Source organism: Scyliorhinus torazame, chromosome 12 (assembly GCF_047496885.1).
Source record: "Scyliorhinus torazame isolate Kashiwa2021f chromosome 12, sScyTor2.1, whole genome shotgun sequence".
Taxonomy (NCBI): Eukaryota; Metazoa; Chordata; class Chondrichthyes; order Carcharhiniformes; family Scyliorhinidae; genus Scyliorhinus; species Scyliorhinus torazame.
The window spans coordinates 59,647,411-59,671,904 of NC_092718.1; the positions used below are offsets into that span (position 1 = coordinate 59,647,411).

General features: G+C 46.8%; 1 long non-coding RNA gene across 1 annotated transcript in view; it reads left to right on the forward strand.

The window, feature by feature from the left end:
* LOC140386420 (uncharacterized) overlaps positions 1-7,454 on the forward strand; it is a 100,736-nt gene extending 93,282 nt beyond the window's left edge. The window contains exon 3 of the long non-coding RNA XR_011933612.1: positions 7,346-7,454. This is a non-coding gene — a long non-coding RNA (uncharacterized lncRNA). The remainder of the gene's footprint in view (positions 1-7,345) is intronic.
* The last annotated feature ends 17,040 nt before the right edge of the window (positions 7,455-24,494 follow it).

Genomic DNA, 24,494 nt, shown 5'->3' on the forward strand with positions numbered 1-24,494 from the left:
CAGCAACAGTCCCTGGAGAGCACAGGTGGTAGTAGTAAAGACAGGGGAGAAGCAAAGGATGGTCATAGACTATAGCCAGACCATCAACAGGTACACACAACTAGATGCGTACCCTCTCCCCCGCATATCCGACATGGTCAATCGGATTGCCCAATATAAGGTCTTCTCCACCGTGGACCTCAAGTCCGCCTACCATCAGCTCCCCATCCGCCCAAGTGACCGCAAGTACACAGCCTTCGAGGCAGACGGGCGATTATACCACTTCCTAAGGGTCCCATTTGGCGTCACAAACGGGGTCTCGGTCTTCCAACGAGAGATGGACCGAATGGTTGATCAACACGGGTTGCAGGCCACGTTCCCGTACCTCGACAACGTAACCATCTGCGGCCACGATCAGCAGGACCACGACGCCAACCTCCAAAAATTCCTCCAGACCGCTAAAGCCTTGAACCTCACATACAACGAGGACAAGTGCGTGTTTAGCATAAACCGGCTAGCCATCTTGGGATATGTAGTGCGCAATGGGATAATAGGCCCCGACCCCGAACGCATGCGCCCCCTCGTGGAATTTCCCCTCCCGCACTGCTCAAAAGCCCTAAAACGCTGCCTGGGGTTCTTTTCATATTACGCCCAGTGGGTCCCCCGGTACGCAGACAAGGCCCGCCCCCTAATACAGACCACGACCTTCCCTCTGTCGACAGAGGCTTGCCAGGCCTTCAGCCGCATCAAAGCGGATATCGCAAAGGCCACGATGCGCGCCATCGACGAGTCCCTCCCCTTCCAGGTCGAGAGCGACGCCTCCGACGTAGCTCTGGCGGCCACCCTTAACCAAGCGGGCAGGCCCGTGGCCTTTTTCTCCCGAACCCTCCACGCTTCAGAAATCCGCCACTCCTCAGTGGAAAAGGAAGCCCAAGCCATAGTGGAAGCTGTGCGACATTGGAGGCATTACCTGGCCGGCAGGAGATTCACTCTCCTCACGGACCAACGGTCGGGAGCCTTCATGTTCGGTAATGCACAGCGGGGCAAAATTAAGAACGACAAGATCTTAAGGTGGAGGATCGAGCTCTCCACCTTCAACTATGAGATCATGTACCGTCCCGGAAAGCTGAACGAGCCGTCCGATGCCCTATCCCACGGCACATGTGCCAACGCACAAATTAACCGCCTCCAAACCCTCCACGAGGACCTCTGCCACCCGGGGGTCACTCGGTTCTACCACTTTATAAAGTCCCGCAACCTCCCCTACTCTGTGGAGGAGGTCCGTACAGTCACAAGGAACTGCCACATCTGCGCAGAGTGCAAACCGCACTTTTTCAGGCCGGATGGTGCGCACCTGATAAAGGCTTCCCGTCCCTTTGGACGCCTTAGTCTGGATTTCAAAGGGGCCCTCCCCTCCACCGACCGCAACATATACTTCCTGAACGTGGTGGACGAGTACTCCCGTTTCCCCTTCGCCACCCCCTGCCCTGACATGACAGCGGCCACAGTCATTAAAGCCCTTAACACCATCTTCACACTGTTCGGTTGCCCCGCATACGTCCACAGCGACAGGGGGTCCTCCTTTATGAGTGATGAGCTGCGCCAGTTCCTGCTCAGCAACGGTATAGCCTCGAGCAGGACGACCAGCTACAACCCCCGGGGGAACGGGTAAGTAGAGAGGGAGAACGGCACGGTCTGGAAGACCGTCCTACTGGCCCTACGGTCCAGGGACCTCCCAGTTTCACGGTGGCAGGAGGTCCTCCCGGATGCTCTCCACTCCATCCGGTCGCTACTGTGTACTAGCAGTAACCAAACGCCTCATGAGCGCCTCCTTGTCTTCCCCAGGAAGTCCTCCTCTTGAACGTCGCTGCCAACCTGGTTGGCGGTCCCAGGACCCATCTTGCTCCGAAAACATGTGCGGGCGCACAAGTCAGACCCGTTGGTCGAGAGGGTTCGCCTCCTCCACGCGAACCCACAGTACGCTTACGTGGAGTACCCCGACGACGGCAGGACACGGTCTCCCTGCGAGATCTGGCGCCCGCCGGCAACACGCACACCCCCCCGACAGCAATCACCCCCTCCCTGCCACCGGCGCACCCCGCGAGCGCCCCCTTCCCGGGAGGATCGGTCCTCCTCCCAGGTCCGACCAGAAGTGAAACTGAAGCAGAAACCGTAAGGCTCCCGGAGACGACAACACGGGAACAAGCACCACCACCGGGGCCGAGGCGATCGACGAGGACGACCAGACCGCCCGACCGACTCGTGGCATCGATGTAACACTACAATGTTGTGGACTTTAACGAGAACTCTTTCCTTTTCCCCCTTTTATTGTAAATAGTTCAAAACAAAAAAACCTCTGTACATGCTGTGATGACATGCAAAAGTTTTCCTCCCAGGACCAGCCTTGTAAACCCTTACCACCATACGAAGCACCAGCCCGCCGGGTTCATTTTTAACAAGGGGTGAATGTGGTAGTATGCATTAGGGGTCATGTGGGACTGTGAAGCCGTGATGTCATTGGCTGACAGATCCCGGGTCCTGGTTGGCTGTTGACCTCTAGCTCCGCCCTGAAGGCGGAGTATAAGAACCAGGAGTTCTCCCCCGCAGGCCAGTCTGCTACTGAACTGCGGGGAACAAGTCACGCTTAATAAAGCCTCATCGACTTCATCTCTATTCGTCTCTCGTGAGTCTTTGTGCGCTACAATCACAATGGCCAGGATTTAATGAGGAGGCAATGGCCAGGCCCCACCGGTTGGGAAGTCGGGGGCAAGCCCACTTTCAGTGGCCTGGAAACCATGACCAGATTTGACAGTTATCAGGCAGTTAATTGCCTGGTAACATGGTTTCCCCTCCCACAATGCAGGATGATACCTTGCCCCCAAGACCTGCTAGCCATCAAATAGAAGAATTGCTGGCCCATCAGGTGGCTGGTTATCTTTGACATACCTGCCACGAGTCCCCAATCAGGAGCAGCAATGGAGATCCGAGTGCAAGGCTAAGTGAGGTAGCCTCGCCAGGGCCTGTTAGTCAGGCTCGTGAAAAGGAGGTGTGGAGGAAAAGGGATGTGATCAGGAGGCTGGATCGGACAAGCAAGTGCGAGTGGCCCTTCTTGCAGGGGACTCCTCCTAGATTGACCAACTCTTATGATATTAAATAAGGGACAGTCCAACCGTGGGATTGGGGTGGGATGATGGGAGCTGATGTACAGGGATGGTGTGCTGGTGACCATAAGGGTGGTTGGGAGTATGTGGGATGCTGAATGAAAGGAGGCTGTCTAGGAGTGCATTTGAAAAGTCAAATCAGGAGATAATAAGGGCATGGGTGAGGGTTTGAGCAGTAGGGGAACTGCACTGACCTTCTGAAAGAGCACTCTACCTAGGCCCACTCCCCTGCCCTCGCGTGCAACCCCATAACTCCACCTAACCTACACATCGTTCAACACTAAGGGGCAATTTAGCATGGCCAATCCTCCTAACCTGCACATCTTTGGACTGTGGGAGGGAACAGGAGAACCTGGAGGAAACCCCGCAGACACAGGGAGAACATGCAAACTCCACACAGACAGTCACATTGGATAAACATATGGATGATAATGGCATAGTGTAGGTTAGATGGCTTTTGTTTCGGTGCAACATCGTGGGCCGAAGGGCCTGTACTGCGCTGTATTGTTCTATGTTCTATGTTCTATGTCACCCAATCTTGAATCGAAACCGGGTCCCTTCCGTTGTGAAGCTGCCGAACTAATCACTGTTCTGTCCCAATTTAAGACAATGGTTTGTTGTAAAGAAAAGGGACGAGATTCTCCGTCGACCAACGCTGGAATTGGGAAAAGCGATTCGGCGAAGAATCGTCCGTGAGCCGAAAATCGTGGCCGGCGCCGAACTCCCGCCAGAATGCCATACTCCGATGCCTCAGCAGTGGTGTCAATGTGTTCCAGAATGCACATACAGTAAACGCCATCTGCATATTATTAGCGGGCCTGACCCGGTATTCACCGGGGCCTTCGTGATGCTCTCCCTCCCCCGGGAGGAATTACTGGTGCGTGTTTCACTTGTGGTTTCAAAAATCAGGAAACAGGCACTGTGGCCAATGAGGGAGAGAGAGAGGGGGGTCCAAAAAATGTCCAACGTCGCTACAGAGTGCTGACAGTTGTGCCGCTGGCCTCGGGGCTCTGCCACGGTTGCAGGGAATAGCGGGGGGCATCCAGGAAGTGGGCCATGGGGTCGGGGTGCAAGGGCACGGAACACCATTGCTGCTGCCTACATGGCAGCTATGCGACTGCGCACGCTGCTGACTGCCCACTGCACCATAGGTCGTTTGGGTGTCCTGCCCGGGCCACCCACCTAGGTACCCTCTGGCCCCAGCCGATTCATCAACAGTATGGGCACTCTTGTGCAAACAATGCCATCTTGTTGTCTGGAATGAATGTGTGTAGGAAGTGGGGTGCTGATATGCGGCTGCAGCAATCCCGACAAATTGAACACCATATTTAATTGGAACCAACCCATTCCATGTGGCGCTAGTACTAGCCCATTAACGGTTGATGACTTGGTCCAGGAGCAGGGCCAATTTTGCTGTTATCGTAGTCCACCGATTCTGTCCCAGCATCAATACTTACTCTGTGAAATGGAGTAATCCGCCCAAGATGTTTGGGGTTATCTGTGCATTCAGAGAGCGGAACGTGGCGCAGTGGTTCGTACTGGGACTACGGCGCTGAGGACCCGGGTTCGAATCTCAGCCCTGGGTCACTGTCCATGTGGATTTTGCACATTCTCCCCGTGTTTGTGTGGGTTTCACACCCGCAACCCAAAGATGTGCAGGTTAGGTGGATTGGCAATGCTAAATTGGCCCTTAATTGGAAAAAAAAATTGGGTACTCTAAATTTTAAAAAAAAATCTTTGTATTCAGAATCACCCTGGAATTAAATAGTTTTTGCAGATAAGACCAGAATCCAGCTATCCTTTCTGGTCCAACAACATCTGACAATGAATGTCTAAACCAATTGTCGCCATATTGGTTCAAGTCTGCATCCCTTGGCCACAAGGGAAAAGGGATGAGGACCACATGAGGAACAATGGCCGGGGTGAAAAAGAGCATTGATTTTCATGAGGACTAGAGCATCAAAGATGTTGGTGAGGATGTGTTTAAGCAGATTGGTAGCTACAAAAATGTTGTGGTGAATGATTGACCAAAGGGTAGGTAACTGGAAATTTCAGCGTTTAGTTATAAATGGAGTGGGAGAAAACTTTTTCCAGGGCTGGATGCAGAAGGAAGCAACAGAATGTGGGTGGGAAGTGACTCAAGGAAGGGATGAGATATGACCATTTCTGTGACTGCTATAGGGGTAGCAAGGCCCTGCGCAACAGCAAGGTCAAGGAGAATATGGGTTGGGACGCTTAAACACAGGGAGAGATCAAGGGAAGACAGAAGAACAGTGAATTCAGCGGAGAGAGAGCATGATGATGTTTGAGATGGAGTCTAAAATCACCGAGGGTGAGAAGCCGCTCAGTTAATCATTCCTATCTTCAGACTTAACAGTATTAACAGTGGAAAGACCAGTTTGTGCTGTGCATCTTGTGGAACAAAAGATAATAAAGGAATTCATTGAAACATTGGTGTCTCAATAATATTATGATGTGGAGATGCCGGCGTTGGACTGGGGTGAGCACAGTAAGAAGTCTTACAACACCAGCTTAAAGTCCAACAGGTTTGTTTCGATATCACTAGCTTTCGGAGCGCTGCTCCTTCCTCAGGTGAATGTTATTCACCTTCCTCAGGTGAATAATATTATGGAAGACAATGCATTAGTTAAAGCACGTATGAGCTGAACATTGGTCGCACTCTCACCCTTCAGGGGTTCATGTCCCATATTGGGACTTGGGCACAATATCTAGACCAGTGTTTTTCAAACTTTTTTCCCTGGACCCACCTTTGCCAACGGGCCAACCTTCGGGACCCACGCCAGCTGACCTTCGAAATCCACGTCCCGTTCGCTTCCCCAGTTTTCCCTGAGTCTATGCAATAATTGGGACATTAAAGCTTCCTTGCCCCAGAAAAAGGAGAGAAAGAAAATCTAGTTTTCCTATTCTTAATCGCTATCTAGTAGCGCCTGGTGCATTGAATTTATGTCAACATTGAGTGAAGACAGGATAATTGAGCTAACGGACCCCCAGAATGCGAAGTACCTGAATTGCTAAACATGAATCTGGTGCAATAAGCTAGAATTCCTGACTGTCAAATCTGTCCTCAATTGTAATTGTTTAAGAGGGGGCTGAATTGACGTTTTAGGTAGGATTTGCCCTGCAGGCGTCTGAATGCTGCTGTTGGGAAACTCTGCGCTCGCGGCTGATGGGCGCAACGAGCAGTAATTCGATCCTGCCTCCACGACCCTTCTGACACTCACCCGCGATCCACCCGCGGGTCGCGACCCCCACTTTGAAAACCCCTGATCTAGACTGGCACTTCACTGCACGTGTTAACCCATTGCAATCTGGCATGGTGGTTGGAACTTGCAATGTTGTGATTGCAAGGTCAAGCGTGTAACCACTGAGCCAGATAGACTTTAATGCTGAAGTCCTAACTTCCAACCAGGAGACGGACAGCAGCTCAATTTCATAGAATTTCATAGAATTTACAGTGCAGAAGGAGGCCATTCGGCCCATCGTGTCTGCACCAGCTCTTGGAAAGAGCACCCTATCCAAGCCCACACCTCCACCCTATCCACCTAACCCAGTAACCTCACCCAACACTAATGGCAATTTTGGACACTAAGGGCAATTTAGCATGGCCAATCCACCTAACTGCACATCTTTGGACTGTGGGAGGAACCCGGAGGAAACCAACGTACACACGGGGAGAACGTGCAAACTCCGCACAGATAGTGACCCAAGCCGGGAATCGAACCTGGGATCCTGGAGCTGTGAAGCAATTGTGCTAACCATTATGCTACCGTGCTGCCCTTAATGGTTGGAACAAAATACAGCAGTAAAATGTAATAGTCATCTTCCGTCTCTTGTGACTCTCTGTCCAAGTCCGTGCTCCTACCTGAGTCCCTTTGCAAGGGTGTTGAATTTGACGGGTTCTATTGCAAATTAACTATCATATTGCCGCACTGGGATTGCAGCAAGGCCGCTGGATTATTGGGGTCGTATATGTCCGTATCAAAGCGCAACTTCCCTATGTCCTTACATAGTCTCAGGACTCACTTTGGTGACATCCATTGCTCTTCACGGTGCCCAGATCTTCACATCTCCAATATTCACCTCCAGATATTAAATGAAGGGAAGAACACGAAAGCAGCACTTTCAAAAGAAGTGATAGACCACTTTCTGCAAGTGGAATTAAACCTATTTTCTCTATTTTTCAGATTGTCTGCAATGCTAACTCACCCGTCTGTTGCTAAGGAAACTGTGGATATAATGAAACCTCATTATGGCAAACACAATTTGTGGTATAAAATTGTCCCTGTGTACAACAGGTTACAATAAAATCAAATAGAAAGCTGCCTGCTTTAACTAGATTTAATTTGCTTTATATTGCAGTATTTCTGAATTTCAATGCAGTGGTATTAATAAATTATTGAAATCAAAGCTTGGAACTGTCAGGAATGTGAGGATTTATGAGAAAGAAAATCACCAGTGATGATTTCCATTACAGAACCAACAAAAATATACGCAGAAACTGACACACTCAGCAGTGAGAATGACCCATTTGGTTGTGGCACAGCGGTAGTGTAATAACCCTCACGAGACCCATGGGGACATTCCAACTGATCTCCCAGCGGGCCTCATGGAATACAAGCCCCCCTGTTAGTGAGCGGAGGCCCACCAGCTGGGGCTCGTGAAAATCGCCTGGGACCATCGAGAGCTGTAGTCCCGATTGGGACCTGGGGACTTTAAACCACATTGCGGTCTTTACTTTTGTTGTCAAATCAAACTTAGTTTGGATTTACCATCTCGAGCCTTCTATGCTTTTATAAGTAGGAAGATTGTTAAGAGTGGGGGGTCAGTTTCACTGAAGTTGCCGGAGGGAAACACAGAGGGCTGGGAATGTCAATTTTACATCCTGCCAAAAATCACTCCATTTAAATCAGTGGAGAGCAATATCTGGCAGGCTGTAAGATTAGCATTGCCCCCAATCTTGCCAGTTTCAGACAAGCAGATTAATTAAAAACTAACCCCCACCCTCCCTCTGGTAGCTCAGTACAATACACACAATAATTTTAGAGAAGTCAGGAAACAGAGACACTTTTCAATAGGCAGACACGCAATTTGTTGGCAATATTGGTATGTCCAAGATGCATCCATCTGCCAACTTCAGAGGCACTGCTCAGTGGCCCTTGCTTTGCAGTGATGCTGAACTGGTACTTGAGCTTGAAAAGTCTTACTCCTGGCACAAGTTACTGGCATTTTTCCAACCACTATGTCCCTGTTCCTGACCCCATGAGAGTCATGGGGAGGGTCCCAGCTGGGTCATGTCAGAGGGCAGTTAAAAGAGTCAACCACATTGCCGTGGATCTGGAGTCACATGTGGGCCAGATCATGAAAGGACAACAGGGCCAGAATTCTCCGGCCGTTGGGATACTTTTCTTCCCGTCGGCAGCTTCCCCCCACCCGCGGGTTTCCCGACGGAGTGGGGGCGCTTCAATGGGAAATCCCATTGACAAGCGGCGGGTGTATACAATCCCGCCACCAGCAAATTGCGGAGCGCCAAGGAATACACGGCTGGGGAACCCAGCACCAGATCCCCTCTCCTGAAGGACATCAATGAACCAGATTTTTTTAATGACAATCGATGATAGTTTCATGGTCACCCCTACTGAAACGTGCTTTCAATTCCAGATTTATTTATTGAATTTGAATCCCACCAGCTGCTGTGCTGGGATTTTGAACCAAAAAATCCTGGGCTTTTGGATTATTCCTGCATTAATCCCTCCATCTCCCCCCTAATGTTCTAAATTATTTTATTTATCGGTTTCTTTTTAATGGCAATCGCTGAAGTAATTTTTCTCTCGTATTTCCGATTGCTCCGTCGTTGATTTATATTAAATAAAAGTGAGCTATGACTTAATACCATCTATTTTCAGTTCCCTGCAGTGTTGCAGAGCTGGCTAGACAGTGTCTCACAATGCATCAACTGGATTAAAAAGCCTGCATGAAATTTGAGATGACGTTCACCAAGGCATATGCACAGATAATGTAATTTCAGCTAACTAATAGCCTTCATATGGAGTCTCAGCTGTCAGGCTGCCAGAGGCTGAATGAAGGGGCAACTTAGAATGAGAGACACCTGTGTGAGTTTACAGACATGTCTCCGGAAAGGCAGAGAATGTGAATTAGACGGAGAAGAACACCACGCAGCAGAGGCAGAATGAACAAAACAAAGAGCAAATCAAAATACCGTGGGTGTTGGAAATCTGAAATAAAAACAGAAAATGCTGGAAACACTCAGCAAGTCTGAGAGAAACAGAGTTACAAGTTTCAGGCCGATGATCTTTCATCCGAGGGGCAGTGTGTACAGACGAATATATGGGGCGGGATTCTCCGCAATCGGCGCGTCGAATCAGTCCGGCATCGCGGAGAATTCGGCAACCGGCGGGGGCGGGATTCACGCCAGCCCCCGGCGATTCTCCGACCCAGCGGGGGGCCGGAGAATCCCGCCCCTGAATTAGTAGCCACTCAGCTCCTCGAGCCTGCTCCGCCATTCAATAAGACCATGGCTGATCTGATTGCAACCCAACCCCACATTTCTGCCCATCCCCCAATAACCTTTCACCCCCCTGTTGACCAAGGATCTCTCAAGCTCTGCCTTAAAAATATAAAAATATTCTGCTTCTGTTGCCTTTTGAGGAAGAGAGTTCCAGAGACTCACGACCCTCTGAGAGGAAAAAACTCTCCTCTTCTCTTTCTTAAGTGCGCTGTTATTTTTGAACAGTAACCCCTGGTTCTATATTTTCCCATAAGAGAAAACATTCTCCCCACATTCACCCAGTCAATACTCTTCAAGATCTTAAAGGTTTTGATCAAGTCTCCTCTTACTCTTCTAAACTCCAGAGGATAAAAACCTAACCTCTCCAACCTTTCCTCATAACGCAACCCACCCAATTCCTGATATTAGTCTGGTAAACCTTCACCAAACCGCTTCTAATGTATTCACATCTTTCCTTAGGTAAGGCGAACAGTACTGTACACAATACTCCCGATTTAGTCTCACCTGTACAACTGAAGCATAACTTCCCTACTTTTGTATTTAATTCTCCTCTCAATAAATGATAACGTTCTATTAGCTTTCCTAATTACTTGTGTATACAGGCCTTTTGTGATTCATTCACCAGGACACCCAGATCCCTCTGCACCTCTGAGCTCTGCAATCTCTCACCATTTAGATATTCAGCTTCTCTTTTATTCTTTTTGCCAAAATTGAGTATTTTACATTATACTCGAGTTGCCAGAACTTTGCCCACTCACAGAATCTATCTGTGTCCCTTTGCAACCTCCTTACGTCCTCTTCACAATTTACTTTCTGGCCTATCTGTGCGTCATCAGCAAATTTAACAACAATACCTTCAGTCCTTTCATCCAAATCATTTATTCACAAAGTTGAGCACCCAGCATTGATTCCTGTGGCTCTCCACCCATCACTTCCTACCAACCAGAAAAGGACTCATTCATGCCAACTCTCTGTTGCCTGTTAGCTAGCCAATGTTCAATCCATGCCAATATATTACCCCCTACGCCATGAGCTTTAGTTTATGCAATAACCTTTGATGTGGCGCCTTATCAAATATTTTCTGGAAATCTAAGTACAGTACATCCACCAGTTCCCCTTTATCCTCGGCACATGTCACTCCTTCAAAGAATTCCAGTAAATTGGTTAAAGATGATTTCCCTTTCACAAACCATGTTGACTCTGCTTGATCACCTTGAATTTTTCCAAGTATCCTGCTATAACATATTTAACAATGGCTTCTAACATAGACTAACTGGCCTGTAAATTCCAACTTTCCATCTCCCTCCAAGGAGTTACATGCGCTATCTTCCAATCTAATGGAATCTTCCCCGAATCTAGGGAAATTTGGAAAATTAAATGCAATGAATCAACTATCTTATTAGCCACTTCTTTCAAAGACCTTATGGTAATGTTCATCCGAACCCGAGGGTTTGTCAGCCCTCAGACCCAACAATTTGTTCAGAATCACTTCCCTGATGATTATAATTTTCCTGAGTTCCTTCCTCCCTTCCATTTCCTGATTTACAGCTATTTCTGGGATGTTACTTGTGTCCTCCATAGTGAAAACTGATGCAAAATTCCTCTTAAATTCATCCGCCATAGCCATATTTTCCATTATCAATTCCCCAGACAACTTTCTCTCATACCAACACTCACTTTGCTAACTCATTTATTATTTAAATGTCTATAGAAATTCTTACTATCGAGCTTTATACCAGCTAGCTTTCTCTTGTACTCTAGTTTTTCTCACCTTTTCAATCTTTTTGTCGTTTTTTTAATTTTTATATCCTGCCCAATCTTCTGACCTGCCACTCGTATTTGCGCAAATATATGCTTTTTCTTTAAATTTATTACTGTCTTTAATCTTTTTTAAGTTAACCACGGATAGCAGGCCCTTCCCTTTGGGATTTTTCATTCTCATTTAGAATGTGTTTATTTTGTGTATTCTGAAATATCCCTTTAATTATCTGCCACTGAGCCTCTATTGATCTATCCCTTCAGCACATTTGGCAGTTTGCTCTAGCTATCTCTGCTTTCATATCCTGATAATTGCCTTTATTTAAGTTTAAAAGGACACACCCTACTCTCCCTTAAACTGCATATAAAATTCAATCATATTATGATCGCTGCTACCTAGGGATGCCTTCACTATGAGGTTATGCGTTAATCCTATCTTGTTGCATAATACCAGGTCTAGTGTTGCCTGCCTACAGATGCTGCCAGACCTGCTGAGATTTTCCAGCATTTTCTCTTTCGTTTCAGATTTCAGCATCTGCAGTAATTTGCTTTTAGCCTGCAGTCTGGTTGGGTCCAGAATGCGCTGTTCTAAGTAACTAGCCCAAATACATTCTTCGAACATCTCATCTCCGGTACATTTGCAGTCTGATTTTTCCAGTCTATTTGTAGATTAAAATCCACCGTGATTATCACTGTACTTCCCTGACAAACTTCCATTATCTCCTCTTTTATAACCTATCCTACTTTGTAGTTACAATTAGGGGGCCTGTACATTATTCCCACAAGTGACTTCTTGCCTTTATCATTTCTCATTTCAACACAAACTGCTTCTACATCCAGTGTGGTTCTCTGTCTGAGAATCATTGCAGTGTTAGTTGCTAACTTGCCAATATTCCCAAGTAAACTGATGTCTGTAATCTTTCGGAGATTCTGATATTCAGCAGGAGATTGGTGCAAACTTGAAGAAATGGCTGATAATGTAATTCCTATCAAATCCCAGGGAATCAGGAGAATGTGTGGAAATGTTATCTTACTAGACATATCCCTGTAGCATTGCCTGCAGGGGTTGTGCCCAAGTATAGTTTTCAGGTAAAATGGGTCAATAGGGTAGGGTGAGGGGGGCAGTTAATTGGAACATGTATAATTCTACCTAATTTCAAAGACTTAAAAGGTGCCCTTACCTTTATATAATATTTTAATTTTATATTGTTACTTATCAGTAAATAACAGCAATTATGCTGCTAAACCATTGGCTCATACACACACATCACCTGCACACACAGTTACACATACATATCAGACGCACCCACAAACACTCATATACACAAACACACACATACAGACTTTCACAAACACACATATACACCCTTACACAAACACATCACATTCACATACAAGCATTCACATATGCAAACACATCACACGTACACACACTTACACAAACATACCAGATGCGCACACATATATATGTTATATATATGTGTGTTTGTGTATAAATGTGTGTATGTGTGTGTCTTTGTGTATGTGTTTGTTTGTGTGATTGTGTGTGCATGTGATGTGTAAATGAGTGCTTGTGCAATGTGTTTGTGTAAGTGTGTGGCATGTGATGTGTTTATGTAAGTGTGTATCTGTGATGTGTTTGTATATGTGAGTCTTTGTGTGTGCATGTGATGTGTTTGTGTAAGTGTGATGTTTTTGTATAAGTGTATATGGGTATGTTTGTAAATGTGAGTGTGAAGTATTTATGTAAGTGTGTGCGCATCCAATATGTTTGTATAAGTGTGTGTACGTGTGATGTGTTTGCATATTTGAGTTTTTAGGTGCGTGTGTGTTGTTTGTGTAGGTGGGATGTGTTTGTGTAAGTGTGTGCATCTGATATGTTTGTGTAAGTGTGTGTACATGTGATGTTTTTGCATATGTGAGTGTTTGTGTGTATGTGTGTACATGCGATGTGTTTGCATATGTGAATGTTTGTATGTGCGTGTGATGTGTTTGTGTAAGTGTGTGCATCTGATATGTTTGTGTAAGTGTGTGTACATGTGATGTTTTTGCATATGTGAGTGTTTGTGTGTATGTGTGTACATGTGATGTGTTTGCACATGTGAATGTTTGTATGTACGTGTGATGTGTTTGTGTAAGTGTGTGCATCTGGTATGTTTGTGTAAGTGTGTGTACATGTGATGTTTTTGCATATGTGAGTGTTTGTGTGTATGTGTGTACATGTGATGTGTTTGCACAGGTGAATGTTTGTATGTACGTGTGATGTGTTTGTGTAAGTGTGTGCATCTGGTATGTTTGTGTAAGTGTGTGTACATGTGATGTTTTTGCATATGTGAGTGTTTGTGTGTATGTGTGTACATGTGATGTGTTTGCACAGGTGAATGTTTGTATGTACGTGTGATGTGTTTGTGTAAGTGTGTGCATCTGGTATGTTTGTGTAAGTGTGTGTACATGGGATACGTTTGCATATGAGTGTTTGTGTAAGTGTGTGTACATGTGATTTTATATATATATATATGTGAATGTGTATACATTCACACACGCACGTATGGGTGAATTTTACAGGGGACCATATTTCTTGCTCCTCCCCCGGTAGAAAAGTCAGTCACAAGCTGGGCAACTATGAAAAGGGCTGGCCGGCAGCAATAAGACATTGGGGAAACTGGGAGTGGTCTTAACAAGCTGAGAGCGGGACTTTTGCCCACCAGAGAAAATAAATCCTGCCCTCAGATTGGCCAGCAGCTGAGTAGTCCTAACAGTGCCAGAACTCAGTAGTGGCCATTCTGGGACTACAAGGGAGTCCCCCCAGAAGAACCAAGGATATCAGACTTACAAGTAACCCAGAGATTTTAGCCAGGGGTGATTGAGGAGTCTAGTGGGAGGAGGGCTTTGGAATTAGTGTTGGAGGCCAGGGGTGAGGCACAAAGGGGGAGGTACAATCTTAGGAGAGAGTGCCCTCAATGGATACAGAGTATCAGCAAAACAAAGTATCCCCCTTTCTTCCTGCCTTTTCGCCCAAGCAGAGAAGGTAGCAGGCTAGCCTCCTTCGGAACATTGCAGAGAAATTGGAAACAGGTTCTTGATTCACCAATAATTGATCAGTTAATGGCCTCAATAGGCCTCACCATAGTACTGGAAACAGCTCTGGCATTAGTAGGAAGGCAGTGGTTAGCCATTCATTTTATTTTAAGTGCCCCCCCAGCCTGTAAATACATCAGCGAAAGGCTGTAAAATACACCCCTTATACAAACACACGGACATATACAGCACACTAAGACAGCACGGGGTGGCACAGTAGCACAGTGGTTAGCACTGTTGCTTCTCAGCTCCAGGGTCCCAGATTCAATTCCGGCCTTGGGTGACTGCGTGGTGTTTGCATGTTCTCCCCGTGTCTGCGTGGGTTTCCTCCGGTTGCTCCGGTTTCCTCCCACAGTCCAAAGATATGCAGGTTAGATGGATTGGCCATGTTGAATTGCCGCTTAGTGCCCAAGATCATCAGGTGGGGTTACTGGGTTACGGGGATAGGCTGGAGGTAGGGTGCTCTTTCCAAGGGCTGGTGCAGATTCGATGGGCTGAATGGCCTCCTTCTGCACTGTAAATTCTATGATTCAATGATTCTATGATAATACACACTTATAAACATACAATACCCAGACATGCTCACATGCAGCCACATTACACACATAACACACACATACATAAGCACATGCATTCAGATACACATGTCACACATATAACCCACATAAATGCACATAAAGACATACACATCACACTCACATAATTTAGACTTAAGTTTAAGGGACACGATTATGAAGTTTGCAGATGACACATAAATTAGCCATGTGGTTGATGGTGAGGAACAAAACTGTGGCCTGCAGGAAGCGATCAATGGATTGATCAGGTGGGGAAAAATGTAAGGCATAGAATTCAAACTGGAAAGGTGTGAGTTAATGCATATAGCTCTGATCACCACATTACAGTACTACATACAGTTCTGATCACCATATTACAGTATTGCATGTATTTCTAGACACTGTATTAGAGTGTTGCGTAAAGTTCTTGTCATCAGATTACAGTACTGCATATAATTCTGATCACTGCAATACAGTACTGCATGTAGTTTGATCATCCCATCAGAGTACTGCATACAGTTATGATCACCACATTACAGTGCCGCATATAGATCTGGTTACTACATTAAAGGTTGGTACAGAAGAAATAAGGAATTCTACCTTTCAAAAGTCAAGGCCTAAAATATAGGAACAGGGAGGTTACAATGGAACTGTGTAAAACACTAGGTGGCCACAGTTAGAGTACTGCATTGTGGTCTATTCACCACATTACAGTACTGGGTAAAATTCTGGTCACTGCATTACAGTACTGCATTAAAGTCTGTTCACCACATCACAGTACTGCATATAGCTCTGGTCACTGCATTACAGTACTGCATATAGAACATAGAACATTACAGCGCAGTACAGGCCCTTCGGCCCTCGATGTTGCGCCGACCTGTGAAACCACTCTAAAGCCCATCTACACTATTCCCTTATCGCCCATATGTCTATCCAATGACCACTTGAATGCCCTTAGTGTTGGCGAGTCCACTACTGTTGCAGGCAGGGCATTCCACGCCCTTACTACTCTCTGAGTAAAGAACCTACCTCTGACATCTGTCTTATATCTATCTCCCTTCAATTTAAAGCTATGTCCCCTCGTGCTAGACATCACCATCCGAGGAAAAAGGCTCTCACTGTCCATCCTATCCAATCCTCTGATCATCTTGTATGCCTCAATTAAGTCACCTCTTAACCTTCTTCTCTCTAACGAAAACAGCCTCAAGTCCCTCAGCCTTTCCTCATAAAAGCTTCTCTCCATACCAGGCAACATTCTGGTAAATCTCCTCTGCACCCGCACGCAATACTCCAAATGCGGCCGCACCAGAGTTTTGTACAGCTGCAACATGACCTCATGGCTCCGAAACTCAATCCCTCTACCAATAAAAGCTAACACATCGTACGCCTTCTTAACAACCCTCTCAACCTGAGTGGCAACTTTCAGGGATCTATGTACATGGACATAGAGATCTCTCTGCTCATCCACACTGCCAAGAATCTTACCATTAGCCAGTACTCTGTCTTCCTGTTATTCCTTCCAAAATGAATCATCTCACACTTTTCTGAATTAAACTCCATTTGCCACCTCTCAGCCCAGCGCTGCAGCTTATCTATGTCCCTCTGTAACTTGTAACATCCTTCCGCACTGTCCACAACTCCACCGACTTTAGTGTCAGCTGCAAATTTACTCACCCATCCTTCTACGCCCTCCTCCAGGTCATTTATAAAAATGACAAACAGCAGTGGCCCCAAAACAGATCCTTGTGGTACACCACTAGTAACTGGACTCCAGTCTGAACACTTCCCATCAACCACCACCCTTTGTCTTCTTCCAGCTAGCCAATTTCTGATCCAAACAGCTAAATCTCCCTGAATCCCATGCTTCTGTATTTTCTGCAGTAGCCTACCGTGGGGAACCTTATCAAACGCTTTACTGAAATCCATATACACCACATCAACTGCTTTACCCTCATCCACCTGTTTGGTCACCTTCTCAAAGAACTCACTAAGGTTTGTGAGGCACGACCTACGCGTCACAAAACCGTGTTGACTATCTCTAATCAAATTATTCCTTTCCAGATGATTATACACCCCATCTCTTATAAACCTTTCCAAGATTTTGCCCACAACAGAAGTAAGCCTCACTGGTCTATAGTTACCGGGGTTGTCTCTACTCGCCTTCTTGAACAAGGGGACAACATTTGCTACCCTCCAGTCTTCTGGCACTATTCCTGTCGACAAAGATGACTTAAAGATCAAACCAAAGGCTCTGCAATCTCCTCCCTAGTTTCCCACAGAATCCTAGGATAAATCCGATCCAGGGGACTTATTTATTTTCACACTTTCCAGAATTGTTAACACCTCCTCCATATGAAACTCAAGCCCTTCTAGTCTAGTAGCCTGAATCTCAGTATTCTCCTCGACAACATTGTCTTTTTACTGTGTGAATACTGATGAAAAATATTCATTTAGCACCTCTCCTCGGACTCCAAGTACAACTTCCCACTACTGTCCTTGACTGGCCGTACTCTTACCCTAGTCATTCTTTTATTCCTGACATATCTATAGAAAGCTTTAGGGTTATCCTTGATCCTACCTGCCAAAGACTTCTCATGTCGCCTCCTGGCTCTTCTTAGCTCTCTCTTTCGGTCCTTCCTAGCTAACTTGTAACTCTCGAGCGCCCTAACTGAACCTTCATGTCTCATCTTTACATAAGCCTCCTTCTTCCTCTTGACAAGTGTTTCGACTGCCTTAGTAAACCACGGTCCCCTTCATCGACCACTTCCTCCCTGCCTGACAGGTACATACTTATCAAGGACACGCAGTAGCTGTTCCTTGAACAAGCTCCACATTTCCATTGTGCCCATCCCCTGCAGTTTTCCTCTCCATCCGATGCATCCTAAGTCTTGCCTCATCGCATCATAATTGCCTTTCCCCCAGATATAACTCTTGCCCTGCGGTATATACCTATCCCTTTCCATCACTGACGTAAACGTAATCGAATTGTGGTCACTATCACCAAAGTGCTCACCTACCTCCAAATCTAACACCTGTCCTGGTTCATTACCCAGTACCAAATCCAATACGGCCTCGCCTCTCATTGGCCTATCTGCATACTGTGTCAGGAAACCCTCCTGCATACATTGGACAAAAACGGACCCATCTAAAGTTCTCGAACTATAGCGTTTCCAGTCAATATTTGGAAAGTTAAAGACCCCCATAACAACTACCCTGTTGCTTTCGCTCCTATCCAGAATCACCTTTGCAATCCTTTCCTCTACACCTCTGGAACTTTTCGGAGTCCCATAGAAAACCCCTAACAGGGCGACCTCTCCTTTCCTGTTTCTAACCTCGGCCCATACTACCTCAGTTGACGAGTCCTCATCAAACGTCCTTTCTGCCACCGTAATACTGTCCTTGACTAACAATGCCACCCCTCCCCCTCTTTTACCACCTTCCCTGAGATTACTGAAATATCTAAACCCCGGCACCTGCAACAACCATTCCTGTCCCAGCTCTATCCATGTCTCCAAAATGGCCACAACATCGAAATCCCAGGTACCAACCCATGCCGCAAGTTCACCCACCTTAGTCCGGATGCTCCTGGCATTGAAGAAGACACACGTTAAACCACATTCCTGCCTGCCGGTACACTCCTGCAACTTTGAAACCTTGCTCATGACCTCACTACTCTCAACCTCCTGTATACTGGAGCAACAATTCAGGTACCCAGCCCCTGCTGAACTAGTTTAAACCCTCCTGAAGAGCATTAGCAAATTTCCCCCCTAGGATATTGGTACCCCTCTGGTCCAGGTGTAGACCATCCCGTTTGCAGAGGTCCCACCAACCCCAGAATGAGCCCCAATTATCCAGAAATCTGAAACCCTCCCTTCTGCACCATCCCTGTAGCCACATGTTCAACTCTCCTCTTTCCCTATTCCTCGTCTCATTATTACGTGGCACGGGTAACAACCCAGAGATAATAACTCTGTTTGCCCTAGATCTAAGTTTCCACCCTAGCTCCCTGGTTTCCTGCCTTACATCCCTATCCCTTTTCCTACCTATGCCGTTGGTACCTATGTGGACCACGACTTGGGGCTGCTCCCCCTCCCCCTTAACGATCCCAAAAACACGATCCGAGACATCACGCACCCTGGCACCTGGGAGGCAACACACCAACCGCGGGTCTCTCTCGTTCCCACAGAATCTCCTATCTATCCCCCTAACTATGGAGTCTCCAATGACTAATGCTCTACTCCTCTCCCCCCTTCCCTTCTGAGCAACAGGAACAGACTCTGTGCCAGAGACCTGCACCCCATGGCTTACCCCTGGTAAGTCGTTCCCCCCAACAGTATCCAAAGCGGTATACTTGTTACTAAGGGAAATTACCACAGGGGATCCCTGTACTGATTGCTTCCTCCCAGCCCCTCTCACCGTCACCCATCTATCTTTATTCTTCGGAGTAACTACATCCCTGAAGCTTACATCTATGACCACCTCTGCCTCCCGAATAATCCGAAGTTCATCCAGCTCCAGCTCCAGTTCCCTAACGCGGTTTCTGAGGAGCTGGAGATGGGTGCACTTCCCACAGATGAAATCAGCAGGGACACTGTCGGCGTCCCTCACCTCAAACATTCTGCAGGAGGAACATTGCACTACCTTCCCTGCCATCCCCTCTGGATAAAAAAAAGAAAATGAAAGAAAGAGCTTACCTGTTATTCACTCCCCTTCTCAGCAAGCACTCACTCAGCAATCTCTGCACCCTGCATGATAACATCGGAGGGAAAATAAAAGAAAAACTACTTACCAGTCACCAGCCAATCCCTTACCTGCAGGCTGTGATGTCACGGTTCAACTTCTTTCTACTTCTACCTGCCCTCGAGCCTTCCTCTTGATCTTTTCAGCGGTTGTTTTTTTTGGTTAGAGGCGGGGATAGGGAGGGAAACACTGAAGAAGTCTTTTGGGTTTAAGTGTCACTTGACAACAGCTCCTCCACAAACCACCTTCAAGTTAGGGTGAGCACAACGGAGGTATGCAAATTTCCCTTGCAACAGCCAATCAGCAGCTCCGCTCTACTGGCCTCTGCTGGTCTGGTCAGAAATATAGTTCTGGTCACTGCATTACAATACTGCATTGAGGTCAGGTCACCACATTACAGTACTGCATATCGCTCTGATCACTGCATTATAGCACTGCATATAGTTTTGGTTACTGCATTACAGTACTGCATTGAGGTATGGTCACCACATTAAAGTACTGCATATAGTTCTGGTCACAACATTATAGTACTGTGTATAGTTCTGGTTATTGCATTACAGTACTGCATTGTGGTCTGGTCACCACATTACAGTACTGTGTATAGCTCTGGTCACTGCATTACAGTACTGCATGTAGTTCTGGTTACTGCATTACAGTACTGCACTGTGGTCTGGTCACCACATTACAGTACTGTCTATAGTTCTGGTCATGGCATTACAGTATCGCATATAGTAAATATAAGCACATAACGGGGAGTTGACCATGGAGGGAGCTGTCATCGACAGCGAGGTTGGCCTGCGCCACAGAGGTGAGGATCCATTGCCCGTCACACCCAGAAAACCTGTCTCATGCGAGTAGTTCACGTCAAGCAAAACAATCCTCCTCTCTCACTAACCACATGTCCATTGTCTCACAGGATCTCCATCTGATGAGGCTGGGCCATTCGGAGTTGTTCCTCCGTCGCCACCCAAGAGACCATGGGGGCAGGTGTCAAGGAGGAAAATGGGGGGGGCAGGGAGGGGGATTGGGGGTAAGGAGGGAAATGGGAGAAGGAGGAAAATGGGAGTAAGGGAGGGAGAAGGAGGGATTGGGGGAGCGAGGGAATTTGGGGCCTCGGTTAACCTGATGGACACAGCCTCATCCTATGAGTATTTGGTGAGGATAAGGGCCTTCCTGGTGTGTCGGTCCCTGTCCTTCATCCTTTGCCTCCTCCCCGGGCTCGACCTCCAGCCCCTCCTGGCCTGCCTCCTCCTCAGAGGAGGCCGCATGTCCCCCCACCCCCTGCTGCTGTGCAAGGTTATGGAGGGCACAGCAGACCACTACAAGGCAGGAGGCTCTCTGGGGGGGTCTGTACAGTAGGGCACCACCAGAGTGGTCTAGGCATCGGATCTCCATTATTGGCAGTCCGATACACTGCTCAATGACATCATGAGTGGCAATGTCACAAAGGAGCTCAGCGGGTATCAGTTGTCCAACAAGAGGCAACCCATCATCCTGGGGTGGTCCTCGAAGATGCTGGGGGTCTCCGAGTGCCACAGGATGTAGCTGTCATGGACAATCCCTGGGTAGCGGGCACACACACGTGCATGATACGGAGGCAGTGGCTGCACACAATCTGAACAGTCTGGGAGTGGAACCTCTTCCTGTTAATAAAGGGCACTCCCCAATGCCCTGGTGCATGCATGGAGACATGCGTATCATCGATTGCTCCCTGGACCTGGAGCATCTCGGCAATGGCAGAGAACCCTGCAGCCTGGAACTTTGGTGGCCTGGTCCAGCTCAAAGGTGATAAAATATGATACCTGGGCGTACAGGCCAGTCGTGACCTGCCGGATGCACCTGTGGGCTGTAGATTGTGAAATACCACACAAGTGCCCACTCGAGCCCTGGAATGAACTGGTGGCATAGATGTTGAGGACTGCGGTGACTTTCATGGTCACTGGAAGTAGGTGTCCTCCTCCTCCAAGGGGTGCTGAGTCCGCTAAGGTTTCTGCGGCACATGCTGTCCACCATCTCATTGAATGACCCAACGCACCTACACACCTTGGGCTGTTGCTGCCTCCCCCTGTGAGTTCCTCCTCAGCCCGCGGGCGGCTTCTTCAGGGTGTGCTATGGCTCCTTGCACATGTGGTGCCGCCTACAGACTATGTCATCGCTGCTGCCTTCTCCAGTGAATGTGAGAAAAGCAAAATCTTGGTGTCAGATAAGAACATGTCCAAATTTTAAGGGTCCTTTTTGTTTATTCATTTATTTCCCCTATTCTTTCATTTTTGCCATTGTTATTTTTGATCAGCACGGAGGCTCCTGTAAGTGCTATCCCTCTCTCCAGATAATCTACTGTGAACGCTTGGTTCCTGAACTTGCAGAGAAACCATTACAGGTTGTGGAAACAAAGACCAGAACCTGCTCCAGGAAAGCTGTGAGTGTTGCATTTCTGAACGGCAGAGAACCTGAGTGAATGAATCTAAAGAGAAGACCACTACAGCAAAAGAAGACTTTAGCCTGCAAGCTTGCTGTGAAGACAGGTAAGGTTAAACCCATCATCTGAAACAAAGCAGCAGAATTCAGAAGTTACAGGACAGAACATTTTGCTAGTCTGTGCTGGTTTGGACAGGAGCTGCAGACTTGTCAGCACCAGAGAGAGAGATGGGGTGGGGCTAGATTTGCTTGACTGGTTGGTGGCCAATGAATCGTCCCAAAAGGCCATCCTCTGATTGGTAACAGGTGGTGATTCGATCTTAACCCAGTGGATTGATTTTCCGAGTGCCCGAAGAGTTTGCGTTTGACAGTATAGGGAGAAGGTTCTCTCCAGAAAGGCTGTACTCCTGGTGCTGCAGAGAACCTGAATGAATTAATCTACAGGAAAACCATTATAGGCTGAAAACAAAGACAAGGACCCTCTTTCTCTCTCTCTCACTCTCTCTCCTCCCCTCCCCCCCCCCCCTCTCTCTCTCCAGAAAGGCTGTCAGAGCTGTATTTCTGAAACTGCAGAAAACAGAATGAATCTAGAATAAAAACCATGAACTGAAAGCAAAGTTTGAAGAGGAGTAAAGTGCTTTATTTCACCATCTGAAATAAATACTTTTTTTTCCCTTTAATTTAAGATTTTTACCTCTCTGTGTTTGTCTGTCATGTTTGTGTGTGCGTAGAGGATGGGGTGGCAATTTAAGTGCTGAATTAGGAATTAGATAAAGGTTAACCAGTTGTATATGCTGCATATTTCATTATAGTTTTTGTTATTACAAACAGTAATTGTGTTTACATTTACACACCTGGTGACTGTTATTATTAGGCAGCCAAGGGCCAAAGTGTTTGGATATTTTTCTAAGAATTATTGGGTATTTATTGGGTAATTCACTTTTGTTGTTATTCCAGGTCAAGTGGAGTTGGAATTGATCATGCACTAGCCAGGATGTCGTAACAAACTCTTACCTGTTATCCCCACCCCCTCACTAACCCCACCCCCCCCAACATGAGGAAAAGATAATGAAGGTTGTCTGAGCTAAAGAATAAAACAGTGACGGCAGGCTGTGTGGTGACATGGTGGCCATTGAGTCCGACAGGCAAGTCTTTGAGCACAGATTGGAGTGGAGCTCATCAGAGTTGAAAGAAAAGAAGGAAGAATTTGCATTCATATAGTATCTTTCATGACTTTGGAAGAAGTACTTTACAGCAAATGAAGTACTTTTGAAATATAATCACCGGATGTAATGTAGGAAGCACAGTAAACTCCCACAAACAATGATCTGTTTCCAGTGTTGATTGAGGAATAAATATTGACCAGGATACTGAGGGGGAGAGAATCCCTATTCTCTCCTTCGGATTTTGTCGTGGAATCATTTACACCCACCTGTGAGGGCCTTTGGGACTCAAATTAATATTTTATTGGAAAGGCGGCACCTCCGACACACCCTCAGCAGTGATCCTCAGTCAGATTTGGAGGAGACAGGGAGAACAAGCAGGGCTATTAACTTGAGCGTAATCGTAGCAGGTCTGAGACCATTTGTGACAAAAAGTCATCCAGACTCGAATCGTTAGCTCCCTTCTCTCTCCACAGATGCTGTCAGACCTGCTGCGTTTGTCCATTATTTTCTGGTTTTGTTTCAGGTTCCAGCTCCCGCAGTAATTTGCTTTTATCTATTAACTTGTGGTTTTGAGGAGAGCGCCAATTTGGCAGATTCAAGCCGAAAGGCACCGTGAGAGAGGGAGCGGTCCCGATGTGACAGAACGTGCCAGAGGCAGCATGACATGGGCTGTTCAACAGCATCTGTTTGCCTGGTTATCAAAGAACTCCCATTTAATTGCACACAAGCTGTTACTGTGTTCTAGCTTTCTTTATAAAGACTCACTGCTAATGTGTCGGAACTTGTTTAACAATTAATTAGTCACTGGACAAAGAGTTTTGCACCTTTCTGCCACTTTGTGGAAGTATTTTGTAAGAAATACTATGGCAATTTACGAATCAGCTTCAGGGAGCACTTAAAACACGTGTGGCTCTGTAACTGTACAATTTAATGAAAATCATCCACAACCATGTGCATTTATATGATGCCCTTCAAGTAGCAATATGCCTCACAGTGATTTACAAATGATCCAGCCACATTAAGTGATGTTAAGCTGGGTGGCCCAAATGTTTGGTTAATGATGACGTTGCCTCCATTCTGGGTCAAATGCATG